This window comes from Macaca fascicularis, chromosome 10 (assembly GCF_037993035.2).
Source record: "Macaca fascicularis isolate 582-1 chromosome 10, T2T-MFA8v1.1".
Lineage (NCBI taxonomy): Eukaryota > Metazoa > Chordata > Mammalia > Primates > Cercopithecidae > Macaca > Macaca fascicularis.
In genome coordinates, this window is record NC_088384.1 from 91,197,866 (window position 1) to 91,212,167 (window position 14,302).

The following is a 14,302-nucleotide window of genomic DNA, read 5'->3' on the forward strand; positions in this document are numbered from 1 at the left end:
TAACAACCCAGAGAGATTGAGGTGATATAGCCTAGAGGCTAAAAGTATGGGCTTTATATTTGGGCAGACCTGAGTTGGAGTACTAGCTTCATCACCTGTTAGGATATGACCCTGCCAGTTTTTCTCTGAGCCTCAGTTATCTCATCTGTATAATAGGAATAGTATTAGTACCTACTTAATAGGATTGTGAGGATTTGGTGAGCTATTGCAGGTAAAGCACCTGGCATCGTGTCTGGCAGAAGAGACACTCAGTAAATATTAGGATGTTTTTATTTTTTATTTATTTATTTTTTGAGATGGAGTTTCATTCTTGTCACCCAGGCTGGAGTGCAATGGTGTGATCTCAGCTCGCTGCAACCTCTGCCTTCTGGGTTCAAGCGATTCTCCTGCCTCAGCTTCCGGAGTAGCTGGGATTACAGGCGCCTGCCACTGCACCCAGCTAATTTTTATATTTTTAGTAGAGACAGGGTTTCGCCATGTTGGCAAGGCTGGTCTTGAACTCCTGATCTCAGGTGATCCACCCCACCTCGGCCTCCCAAAGTGTTGGGATTACAGGCGTGAGCCACCGCACCCAGCCTAGGATGTTTTTAGAAACTCTTCTTGGGGCTTCCAGATGGAAGGGAAAGGAGACGACAGTAAGCTGAAACCTGGATAACAACACAGGAGCACTGTATTCGTTTCCTGTGATTCTTCCAACCAATTACCACAAACCAAGTGGCTTAAAGCAACAGAAATTTATTCTCTTGCAGTTTGGGAGGTCAGGAGCCTGAAATCAATTTCACTAGGCTAAAATTAAGTTCTTGACAGGGCCACACCCACTCCAAAGTCTCTAGGGGAGAATCCGTCCCTTGCCTCTCTAGATTCTCCTGAATGCTCGCATTCCTTGGCTTATGGTTGTATCACTCTAGTATCTGCCCGTGTCTTCATATATCCTTCTCTGTGGATGTGTCACATCTTCTTCTGCTTTTCTCTTATAAGGACGTTTATAATTGCATTTAGCACCCCCCCATCCCCCCCACCCCCAGATAATACAGGATAAAACTCCCATTCCAAGATTTTTAACTTAATCACGTCTGGAAAAAAAAAAAGAAAAAAGAAACACCCCTTTTCCAAATAGAGAAACATTTACAGTTTCCAGAGATTAGGACCTGGACTTTAGGGGGCTGTTTCCAGTCTAGCACAGGAACTAAATATTTTTCAGACCTGGGCCTTGCCCTGTTATGAAACTCACCTTCTCCATATTATAAATCCTATAGCTTATTTTTTTTTGTCTCCCATTCAAAATTCTAGTGTAGATAAAACTTTTGCAGGAAGGGTGGGTTCAGGTTGCCTGGATTTGGTAACGATAGGTCTCTCTTTATGAGCAAGACTGAAACACTCACAATTTTCCTTTATATTCTTTTTCTAGCTTGATGTCATTTTCCACACTGTCACTGAACAAATAAAACCATGACTTAGGTTTTCACAATTCATGTGACTAATTTCATAGTTCTCTAATGAGAATAAAAAACTTGTTTTACCCTCTGGAAAGTATCAGAACTCTTCTTCCTCTCACTCTGTGTTTATAATATTGGATTCCAGAAGGTTATGACCCACCAGTGAAATGTCACACTTGAGCATTTACTTGTGAAGAGACTCAGGGTAAGTTGCCTACCTCTCTGAGCCTCAATTTCCTATTGTAAAATACAGAAATTGATGATGCCATAAAGGAATTCTGGGAATTAAATGAGATAATGAAAGTGAAAATTCTCAGCACAATGACTGGTATATATTAAGTTCTTGATACATATTAATTCTCTTCCCTGCCTTCCCAACTCTTCCTTTTTTTAAAGCAGAGCAACTGGTTCCATTTACTGAGCATCTGCCCTTAGTCATCCAAGGCGTTATAGGCAATAGTTCCTACCCTCAAAAGTCTGAGGCACAGTGCTGAGCATATAACTAAGATTCCAAAATAATCAAGTCATAGGCCTTTCCCTTGAAGTGCTTGCAATTTTGTTAGAAGGGGAAGATGTCAATTGGAGAATACTTGGAATCATAGGGTGTTCAAGTCTTCCCTGTGGGTGAATAGAGTTTGGAGGGAGCTCAGATGACATCAGTATCTGAGGCCAATGTCCTTGGACAATGTTCAGTGGAACAAGACTTTGACTGGTCGTCAGAAACTCTTGGTCTTGTTACTTGTTTATCCACTATCTCCGTGTGATCTCGGGCAAGTCATTTTCCCTTTTGGGGACTCAGTTTCCATATCTGGAAGATGAAAGAGTGACTATCAGCACAAGGAAAATATTAACAGATCCATACAGAGTTATTGCAAAAAATCAGAAAACAGAATTCAACACACATCAACTGCAGAAATTTCCCCCCGAGAAACATCCATGAAGCAGAATAAAACAGTGCGACAGCATCCCAAACGGAATCTGACTATTTGCCAACAAAATAAGAAAGGAGGGGGATGGGGAGGGGGACAAGAAGACGGAGAAGGAAAAATTGTCACATGTATTGATAATAGCTAACATTTACATAGCAATTAATATGTTCTTTGTACTTTACATCCATCAACCATTAATCCTTACCACAACCCTCTGAGAAAGTGTCATTATCACCATTTTATAAACCAAAAACCTGAAGCACAGATTCTAAGAACTGAAGGGAGATTTAGCAACTTAATCAATGTCTCATACCGAGTAAGTAGAAGAGTCAAGGTTTGGATCCAAACAGCCTATACTCTAACGCATTAATGAAAATAATGACAAATATATAAATAAAAGGCCAATATAGAATTTAACAATGGAGATCTGGTGAACTGCTACAGAGGCCTCTAGCTTCAGCTTCATGTGGTTTTAGGGTCAACATTTCCTTCCCTTTTGCTGGAAAATTAGAGGGAAAAGCTCAATTCCCTGAAGTTGGAAGCCAAGGCATTTTAGATCCCCTTTGGCCAAATACACTTGACCTCTTTCAGCAGGGGAGAATCATTTTTCCAGCATCTGAAGGTCATTTGGTTCTCCCAACTCCCAAAGCCGGGGTTGCATACTACATACTTTTGACTTGCCAAAAAATAAGTTTATCCCTGGGAAATTTCCCATCTGTTGCTTTGTAGAAATGCTTGAACTTCTGTGTGCAGCATGTCTAAACATTTAGATCAATGACTCCCTGGTTAGAGTCCCAGACCTCGCTATTTTTTTTTTTTTTTCTTTTTGAGATGAGAGTTTTGCTTTTGTCACCCAGGCTAGAGTGCAGTGGCGTGATCTCAGCTCACCGCAACCTCTGCCTCCCGGGTTCAAGTGATTCTCCTGCCTCAGCCTCCCGAGTAGCTGGGATTACAGGCATGCGTCACCATACCTGGCTAATTTTTATATTTTTGGTAGAGACAGCGTTTCACCATGTTGGCCAGCCTGGTCTCAAACTCCTGACCTCAGGTGATCCACCCACCTCGGCCTCCCAAAGTGTTGAGATGACAGGCATGAGCCACCGTGCCTGGCCTTATGCTTTTATTCTCAATTTATTTTTATTCTTTTTGAGATAGGGTCTCACTCGGTTACCTAGGCATGATCACCACTCACTTCAGCTTCGACCTCCCAGGCTCAAGTGATCTTTCCACCTCAGCCTCCCAATCAGCTGGGACCACAGATACGTGACACTATGCCCAGTTAATTTTTAATTTTTTGTAGAGACAAAGTCTCGCTGTATTGCCCAGGCCAGTCTTGAACTCCTGGGCTCAAGCAATCCTACCGCCTTGGTCTCCCAAAGTGTAGAGATTACAGGCATGAGCCACCACACCTGGCCTCAGACCACGTTTTTATTATGCTTATGTTGGAAGTGAACTCAGACCTGTAGCTAAATCTGCCACGGAATTGTGCACTTCAAAATGGTTAAGATGGTAAGTTGTATCACATGTATTTTGTCACAATTTCTTAAAAATTAAAAAGTGAGGCTGGGCACAGTGGCTCAAGCCTATAATTCCAACACTTTGGGAGGCTGAGGTGGGCAGATTGCTTGAGCCCAGGAATTTGAGACCAGCTTGGGCAACATGGCAAAACCCTGTCACTACAAAAAAAAAGAAAAAAAAAATTAGCAGGGTGTAGTGGCATGTGTCCCTAATCAAAGCTACTCAGGAGGCTGAGGAGGGAGGATCACCCTCCCACCTCAGCCTAAATGGAATGGAATAAATGGAATGTGATACAACAAAATTATTTATTATGATGATGATGATGATGATGATGATGATGATGATGTCTGCTGCCCTTTTGAAATACACAATTCTGGCAGAGTGCAGTGGTTCACGCCTGTAATCCCAGCACTTTGGGAGGCCGAGGTGGGCAGATCACCTGAGGTCAGGAGTTCAAGAGCAGCCTGGCCGACAAACCCCATCTCTTCTAAAAATACAAAAATTAGCTGGGTGTGTTGGCGAACGCCTGTAATCTCAGCTACTCGGGAGGCTGAGGCATGAGAATTGCTAGAACCTGGGAGGTGGAGGTTGCAGTGAGCCGAGATCATGCCACTGCACTCCAGCCAGGGCGACAGAGCAAGACTATGTCTCAAAAAAAAAAAAAGAAAGAAAGAAAAGAAAAGAAAAAGAAATACCCAATTCTTTCACAGAAAATATATTCTTATTTGCTGGCGGGGAAAGGGGTGGTTGGTAGATGGGAAAAGGGTGCTTTCTTTGCTGATATCCAAAGCGGACACTTTCTCTGCCTATTTGATGATACAAAACTAGCCCTACCACACCAGGCTAAGGGAGAGAAGAGGATCTGTGTCCCACAGAATTCCCCCTATTAGCCTACCTGCCCCATAGCCCCCTAACTCTGCTGCTAATCAATTGTGCCAGGTCAGGAAGAAGGAAACTAGAGGGAAAGAAGAAGCCTAATAGATTGAAAATCCCCTCAGCAAACATTTATTGAGAGCCTTATAATGGTTAGTGTCTACTGAATTAAACTTACTAGTGTTAAGAAAAATTATCTGAAACATGTTACTAAGGTAAAAAGATGATCATGTGGCCAGGCGCGGTGGCTCAAGCCTGTAATCCCAGCACTTTGGGAGGCCGAGACGGGCGGATCACGAGGTCAGGAGATCGAGACCATCCTGGCTAACACAGTGAAACCCCGTCTCTACTAAAAAATACAAAAAACTAGCCGGGCGAGGTGGCGGGCACCTGTAGTCCCAGCTACTTGGGAGGCTGAGAGAGGAGAATGGCGTAAACCTGGGAGGCAGAGCTTGCAGTGAGCTGAGATCTGGCCACTGCACTCCAGCCTGGGCGACAGAGCGAGACTCCTTCTCAAAAAAAAAAAAAAAAAAAAAAAAAAAAATGATTGTGTGACTTTTTGCTGTCATGATAAAGCATTGACTAGCAAGTCTACTTATCATCTATCCCTGAAGAGAAACGTGACACTATTTACATAATTAATTAGGGCCCAGACATTGTACAATTCTATAAAGTAATAAGATGTAACACTTTCCTTTCCTGTGTAGTAGAGAAGATAATCCCAAAGGTTATGATACTACTACTCTGTAGGACATTAACCCATTTAGTATTTAATTTAGCAATCTTACTTCAATATTTTTCTTTTCCATTGACTATAAAAATTCCAGTTCTTTTTTCTTTCTTTTGAGACAGGGTCTCACATTGTTGCCCAGGCTGGAGTGCAGTGGTTCGAACACGGCTCACTACAGTCTTGACCTCCCACATCCCAGGCTCAAGTGATCTTGCCTCGGTCCCTCAAGTAGCTGGGACTACATGCATGTGCCACCATGCCCAGCTAATTTTTGTATCTTTTCATATAGACAGGGTTTTGCCATGTTGTGCAGGCTGGTCTGGAACTCCTGGCTAAGCAATCCACCCACCTTGGCCTCCCAAAGTGCTGGGATTACAGGTGTAATCCCACTGTGCCCAGCCCAAACTCTAGTTCTTATATTCTGTTTTGAACTGGCTTTGTCATCCTGCTAGTCCCCTCATTAATGAGTTAAATGAAACTCTGACCCATGCTCACTGTCTATTTCAATGAGAATTGTGGAGGTTTTTTTGTTTTTGGTTTTGGTTTTTTTTTGAGACAGAGTCTCACTCTGTTGCCCAGGCTGGAGTGCAGTGGTGTGATCTTGGCTTACTGCCTCCCGGGTTCAAATGATTCTTTTGCCTCAGCCTCCCAAGTAGCTGGGAATACAGGCACCCACCACCATTCCCAGCTAATTTTTGTATTTTTAGTAGAGATGGGGTTTCATCATATTGGCCAGACTGGTCTCGAACTCCTGACCTCAAGTGATCCACCCACTTCAGCCTCCCAAAGTGCTGAGATTTACAGGAGTGAGCCACTGCGCCTGGCCAATAATTACATTTTTAACATGCTGATAATTATCCCTGACACTAAGTGTCAGACCCTGGATTAAGTAATTTATAGCTCCATGAAACTCCTTTGAGATAGTTTTTTTGTCCCCATTTTCCAGATGAGAAAGTGAAGGCACAAAAAGATAAAAGAATTTTGTCAGTGCCAGTTTTGTGCCAGGAGCTTTACTAAGTTACAGTTTTTTCTCCTTCCCTGGGAGTCCTGTTTATCTATTCATTGATTTAAAAAAAATCTATTGAGCACTTATGATGTGCCAAATACTCTGCTAAGCTGGTAATATAGAACTTTAAAACACATTCTCTGCCCTCTTATGGCTTTTGGTGTAGAAGACAGACGCATAAATAGACAATTATCATTTAAAGAAGTAAAGGAGGAAAACTCTCCAAACCTATTCTGGTTTGGGGGCTGCCTGCAAAAAAAATTAAGTAATTAATTAATTAATTATTTTTTAAAAAATAAAAAAAACTAAGGGAAAGAGAGGGCTCCAGTAGAACAGAGGCAACATCTAACCCTGGCTTGTGGACATGAAGTCAGGGAAGGCTTCCTGTAGTAGGTGACACCTGAGTATTCTAATAGGAATTAGTAGGGCTGAAGAAGGTGGTGGGAAGAACCTCAATTCAAAATTTTGATTCTTTTGTGTATTAGGAAAGGCTCTTCTTCTGACTCCTGCTTACCTCCTCATATCACTTCTTCCTTCCTATCACCTACTCCTATTTGGCCATACTTAAGTATTACTGCCTTCTCAAGTACTTTCTCCTTTCCTATTATATTCTTTTGTACCTTCTTCACCCTGTACTTGAAACAACTTTTTCCTTATCCCTACTTGCCACTTAGGCATTATCGGGGTTTTTTGTTGTTGTTGTTTTTGTTTGTTTGTTTTTGAGACAGGGTCTTGCTCTGTCACCCAGGATGGAGTCCAGTGGTGCACTGCAGTCTCAGCCTCCTGGGCTCAAGTGATCCTCCCACCTCAGCCTCCCGAGTTGCTGGGACTACAGGCACGCATCACCATGCCTGGCTAATTTTTGTATTTTTTCAGAGCCCAGACGAACTCCTGGGCTCAAGCAATCCTCCTGCCTCAGCCTCCCAACGTGATGGGATTACAGGTGTGAGCCACTGTACCCAGCCTGAAAAGCATTCCTTTTTAAACCAGGAAAATGGCAAGAATATTCTCTTATATTCTCTATCACTTTTTTTTTTTTTTTTTTTTTTTTTTGAGACAGAGTCTTGCTCTGTCGCCCAGGCTGGGGTGCAGTGGCCGGATCTCAGCTCACTGCAAGCTCCGCCTCCCGGGTTCACGCCATTCTCCTGCCTCAGCCTCCCGAGTAGCTGGGACTACAGGCGCCCGCCACCTCGCCCGGCTAGTTTTTTGTATTTTTTAGTAGAGACGGGGTTTCACTGTGTTAGCCAGGATGGTCTCGATCTCCTGACCTCGTGATCCGCCCGTCTCGGCCTCCCAAAGTGCTGGGATTACAGGCTTGAGCCACCGCGCCCGGCCACTTTTTTTTTTTTTTTTTGGAGACAAGAGTCTTGCTCTGTTGCCCAGGCTAGAGTGCAGTGGCACGATCTCGGCTCACTGCAGCCTCTGCCTCTTGGGTTCAAACGATTCTCCTGCCTCAGCCTCCTGAGTAGCTGGGATTATAGGCATTCACCACCACACCCGGCTAATTTTTGTATTTTTAGTACAGATGGGGTTTCACCATATTGGCCAGGCTGATTTCAAACTCCTGGCTTCAAGTGATCCACCCACCTCAGACTGCCAAAATGGTGGGATTTCAGGCGTGAGCCACTGTGCCTGGCCTTCTATTACTATTTCTGTTAAACATTGTACTAGAGGTTATAGCCAGAACAATAAGTTAAAAAGAAACAAACATAAAAATTAAAAAAGAATAAATAATCTGCATTATCTATTGGTGCTATGATTATGCATGTAGAACATCTAAAAGAGTCTAAAAATAATTATTATAACAAACAAGTTTATTAAGATTGCTAGACACAAAACTAATGCAACAAAATCATCAGTACTTCTATATGCTGAGAATAAGCAGTTAGACCATGAGATTTTAAAAATATATTATTTGCAATAATATTTTTAAAATATGAAGAACTTGGCTGGGTGCAGTGGCTCATGCCTGTAATCCCAGCACTTTGGGAGGCCAAGGTGGGCAGATCACTTGAGGTCAGGAGTTCGAGACCAGTCTGGCCAACATGGTGAAACCCTGTCTCTACTAAAAATATAATTAGCCTAGTGTGGTGGTGTGTGCTTTTAACCCCAGCTACTCTGGAGGCTGAGGCAGGAAAATCGCTTGAATCTGGGAGGTGGAAGTTGCAGTGAGCCAAGACTGTGCTACTGCACTTCAGCCTGGGCAACAGAGCAAGACTCTGTCTCAAAATATATACATATGTATGTATATATGAAGAGTTTATAGGGGAAAATTTAACAGAGGATGGGCCATATGTTCAGAGAGAAAATCATAAAACTCTGAGAGATATCAAAGAAGCTGTAAACAAAATATACCGTATCATGCACTGGATGATTCAATATTGTGAAGATACCAATTATTCCCAGTCATTTACATGCTAAATGCAATACCAACCAAAATTTCATCAACTTGATAAAAAAGATTCCAAAATTTAGGTGTAGACGTTCAAATATTCAAAAATAGCCAAGACACTCTTGAAGAACAAAGAGGGAAGACTTGATCTACAAGAAATAAAGACATTATGAAATAATATTAATTGAGGGCCGGGCACTGTGGCTCACGCCTGTAATCTCAGCACTTTGGGAGGCCGAGGCGGGTGGATCACCTGAGGTCAGGAGTTCGCGACCAGCCTGACCAACATGGAGAAACCCCGTCTCTACTAAAAACACAAAATTAGCCAGGCATGGTGGCGCATGCCTGTATTCCCAGCTACTTGGGAGGCTGAGGCAGGAGAATCACTTGAACCTGGGAAGCGGAGGTTGTGATGAGCTGAGATTACGCCATTGCACTCCAGCCTGGGCAACAAGAGTGAAACTCCATCTCAAAAAAAAAACATTAAAAAAAAAAAGAAATAATACTAATTGAGATAATGAGCATTGGTGCAGGGTGAGACAACTGGGCCACTGAAACAGAATAGACATATTTACTATAAGTCAGAGATACCACTGCAGATCAGGAAGGAAAGGCCAACTTTTGATAACTGGTTCTGGGACAGTGGATATCCATTAAAAGAAACTAATCTTGGCCGGGCGCGGTGGCTCAAGCCTGTAATACCAGCACTTTGGGAGGCCGAGACGGGCGGATCACGAGGTCAGGAGATCGAGACCATCCTGGCTAACACGGTGAAACCCCATCTCTACTGAAAAAAAATACAAAAAACTAGCCGAGTGAGGTGGCGGGCGCCTGTAGTCCCAGCTACTTGGGAGGCTGAGGCAGGAGAACGGTGTGAACCCGGGAGGCAGAGCTTGCAGTGAGCTGAGATCCAGCCACTGCACTCCAGCCTGGGTGATACAGCGAGACTCCGTCTCATTAAAAAAAAAAAAAAAAAAAAAAAACCTAATCTTGACCTCTACTTCATACCATGCCTCAAGGTGAAAGACAAAACTAAAAAGCTTTGAACATAAACAGAATATCTTCATGACCTTGGGGGTAGGGAAGGGTTGCTTAAATAAGGCACAAAAAGTACAAACCATAAAAGAATAAGTTGATAAATATAACCACCTTAAAATTAGGAACTTTTGTTTATCTGAAGACATGATAAAGAAAGTGCAAAGGGGCTGGGTGCGGTGGCTCATGCCTGTAATCCCAGCACTTTGGGAGGCTGAGGTGGGAGGATCACTTGAGCCCAGAAGTTTGAGACCAGTCTGGGCAGCATAGCAAGACCTCATCTCTACAAAAATAAGTTTAAAAAAAAAAACAAAAAACCTGCGAGGGTAAAACCACCTACTCAAGCCTCAGCCATGGCGGACACCCTTCGACACCTAGGTGGCATAGCCTGCTACACCCCTAGGTTCCTTGGTATAGCCTATTTCTCCTAGGCTACAAACCTGTAGAGCATGTTACTATACTGAATACTTTAAGCAATTGTAACACAACGGAAGTATTTGTGTATCTTAAGAAATCTAGGATTTGCTGGCAAGATGGCCGAATAGGAACAGCTCCGATCTGCGGCTCCCAGTGAGACTGATGCAGAAGGTGGGTGAGGTACCCGGTTTATCTCATTGGGACTGGTTGGGCAGTGGGTGCAGCCCACGGAGGGCAAGCTGAAGCAGGGTGGGGCATCACCTCACCCAGGAAGTACAAGGGGTCGGGGGATATCCCCCGCTAGTCAAGGGAAGCTGTGAGGGACTGTACCCTGAGGAACGGTGCACTCAAGCCCAGACATTGCGCTTTTCCCAAGATCTTCACAACCTGTAGACCAGGAGATTCCCTCTGGTGCCTACGCCACCAGGGCCCTGGGTTTCAAGCACAAAACTGGGCAGCCATTTGGGCAGACACCGAGTTAGCTGCTGCAGGAGTTTTTTTTTTTTTTTTATACCCCAGTGGCACCTGGAACACCAACGAGACAGAATCGTTCACTCCGCAGGCTGGGAGCGGTGGCTCACGCCTATAATCCCAGCACTTTGGGAGGCCGAGGTGGGCGGATCACGAGGTCAGGAGGTCGAGACCAGCCTGGCCAACATGGTGAAACCCCGTCTCTACTAAAAATGTAAAAATTAGCCGGGCGTGGAGACGCGCACCTGTAATCCCAGCTATTCGGGAGGCTGGGTCAGGAGAATCGCTTGAACCCGGGAGGCAGGGGTTGCAGTGAGCAGAGAGGGCGCCACTGCACTCCAGCCTGGGCCACAGGGCGAGACTCAGTCTCAAAAAAAAAAAAAAAACCAGAATCGTTCACTCCGCTGGAAAGAGGGCTGAAGCCAGAGAGCCAAGTGGTCTGGCTCGGTGGGTCCCACCCCCACAGAGCTCAGCAAGCTAAGATCCACTGGCTTGAAATTCTCACTGCCAGCACAGCAGTCTGAGGTCGACCTGGGAGGCTTGAGCTTGGTAGTGGGAGGGGTGTCCGCCATTGCTGAGGCTTGAGTAGGTGGTTTTACCCTCACAGTGTAAACAAAGCCGCAGGGAAGTTCAAACTGGGCGGAGCCCACCGCAGCTCAGCAAGGTTGCTATGGCCAGATTGCCTATCTAGATTCCTCTCCTCTGGGCAGGGCATCTCTGAAAAAAAAGGCAGCAGCCCCAGTCAGGAACTTATAGATAAAATCCCTGGCCTGCACGGTGGCTCACGCCTGTAATCCCAGCACTTTGGGAGGCCAAGACGGGTGGAGCATTTGAAGTCAGGAGTTTGAGACTAGCCTGACTAACATGGTGAAACCCCATCTCTACTAAAATACAAAGAAAATTAGCCAGGCGTGGTGGCAGATGCCTGTAATCCCAGCTACTTGGGAGGCTGAGGGAGGAGAATTGTTTGAAGCCAGGAGGTGGAGGTTGCAGTAAGCCGAGATTGTGCCATTGCACTCCAGCCTGGGTGACAGAGTGCAATGTCTCAAAAAAAAAAAACAAAAAAAAAAACAAAAAAAAACTCCCTGGGACAGAGCACCTGGGGGAAGGGGTGGCTTGGGCACGGCTTCAGCAGACTTAAACATCCCTGCCTGATGGCTCTGAAGAGAACTCCCAGGACAACATTTGAGCTCTGATAAGGGTCAGACTGCCTCCTCAAGTGGGTCCCTGACCCCTATGTATCCTGACTGGGAGACACCTCCCATAGGGACCAACAGACACCTCATGCAGGAGAGCTCTTGCTGGCATCTGATGGATGCCCCTCTGGGACGAAGCTTCCAGAGGAAGGAACAGGCAGCAGTCTTTGCTGTTCTGCAGTCTCCAGTGGTGATATCCAGGAAAACAGGCTCTGGAGTGGACCTCCAGCAAACTCCAGCAGACTTGGAGTAGAGGGGCCTGACAGCTAGAAGGAAAACTAACAAACAGAAAGGAATAACATCAACATTAACAAAAAGGACGTCCACTCAGAGACCCCATCCGAAAGTCACCAACATCAGAGACCAAAAGTAGAGAAACCAACGCAAAAGGGCTGAAAAATTCCAAAAACCAGAATGCCTCTTCTCCTCCAAAGGATCACAACTCCTTGCGAGCAAGGGAACAAAACTGGACAGAGAATGAGTTTGACGAATTGACAGAAGTAGGCTTCAGAAGGTGGGTAATAACAAACTCCTCTGAGCTAAAGGAGCATGTTCTAACCCAATGCCAGGAAGCTAAGAACCTTGAAAAGAGGTTAGATGAATTGCTGACCAGAATAATCAGTTTAGAGAAGAACATAAATGACCTCATGGAGCTGAAAAACACAGCATGAGAACTTCGTGAAGCATATGCAAGTATCAATAGCCGAAATGATCAAGAAGAAGAAAGGATAACAGAGATTGAAGATCAACTTAATGAAATAGAGAAGACAAGATTAGAGAAAAAAGAATGAAAAGAAACAAACAAAACCTCCAAGAAATATGGGACTATGGCTGGGCACGGTGGCTCAAGGCTGTAATCCCAGCACTTTGGGAGGCTGAGACAGGCAGATCACGAGGTCAGGAGATCGAGACCATCCTGGCTAACACGGTGAAACCCCATCTCTACTAAAAAGTACAAAAAACTAGCTGGGCGAGGTGGCCAGCACCTGTAGTCCCAGCTACTTGGGAGGCTGAGGCAGGAGAATGGTGTGAACCCGGGAGGCGGAGCTTGCAGTGAGCTGAGATCCGGCCACTGCACTCCAGCCTGGGCGACAGAGCGAGACTCCATCTCAAAAAAAAAAAAAAAAAAAAAAATATGGGACTATGTGAAAAGACCAAATCTACGTTTGATTGGTGTACCTGAAAGTGACAGGGAGAATGGAATCAAGTTGGAAAACACTCTTCAGGATATTATCCAGGAGAACGTCCCCAACCTAGCAAGAGAGGCCAACATTCAAATTCAGGAAATGCAGAGAAAACCACAAAATCAATGTGCAAAAATTACAAGCATTCCTATACAGACAAACAGAGCCAAATCATGAGTGAACTCCCCTTCACAATTGCTACAAAGAGAACAAAATACATAGGAATACAACTTACAAGGGATGTGAAAGACCTCTTCAAGGAGAATAACCACTGCTCAAGGAAATAAGAGAGAACAAAAATAAATGGAAAAACATTCCATGCTCATGGATAGGAAGAATCAATATAGTGAAAATGGCCATACTGCCCAAAGTAATTTATAGATTCAATGCTATTCCCATCAAGCTACCATTGACTTCCTTCACAGAATTGGAAAAAACTACTTTAAATTTCCTATGGAACCCAAAAAGAGCCCGCATAGCCAAGACCTTCCTAAGCCAAAAGAACAAAGCTGGAGGCATCACGCTACCTGACTTCAAACTATATTACAAGGCTACAGTGACCAAAACAGTATGGTACTGGTACCAAAATAGAGATATGGACCAAATGGAACAGAACAGAGCCCTCAGAAATAATACCACACATCTACAACCATCTGATCTTTGACAAACCTGAAAAAATAAGAAATGGGGAAAGGATCCCCTATTTAATAAACGGTGCTGGGAAAACTGGCTAGCCATATATAGAAAGCTGAAACTGGATCCCTTCCTTACACCTTATACAAAAATTAACTCAAGATGGATTAAAGACTTAAATGTTGGACCTAAAACTATAAAAAACCTAGATGAAAACTTAGCAATACCATTCAGGACATAGGCACGGGCAAGGACTTCGTGTCTAAAACACCAAAAGCAATGGCAACAAAAGCCAAAATTGACAAATGGGATCTAATTAAACTAAAGGGCTTCTGCACAACAAAAGAAACTATCATCAGAGTGAACAGGCAACCTACAGAATAGGAGAAAATGTTTGCAATCTATCCACCTGACAAAGGGCTAATATCCAGAATCTACAAAGAACTTAAACAAATTTACAAGAAAAAAACAACGAGAACACA

The 14,302-nt window shown here is 44.1% G+C and overlaps 1 long non-coding RNA gene across 2 annotated transcripts in view; it reads right to left on the reverse strand.

Annotated features, from left to right (window-relative positions):
- Positions 1 to 719: 719 nt before the first annotated feature.
- LOC135965640 (uncharacterized) overlaps positions 720 to 14,302 on the reverse strand; it is a 41,693-nt gene continuing 28,110 nt past the window's right edge. For both annotated transcript variants that reach the window (XR_010578645.2, XR_010578646.2), the window contains exon 3: positions 720 to 2,244. This is a non-coding gene — a long non-coding RNA (uncharacterized lncRNA). The remainder of the gene's footprint in view (positions 2,245 to 14,302) is intronic.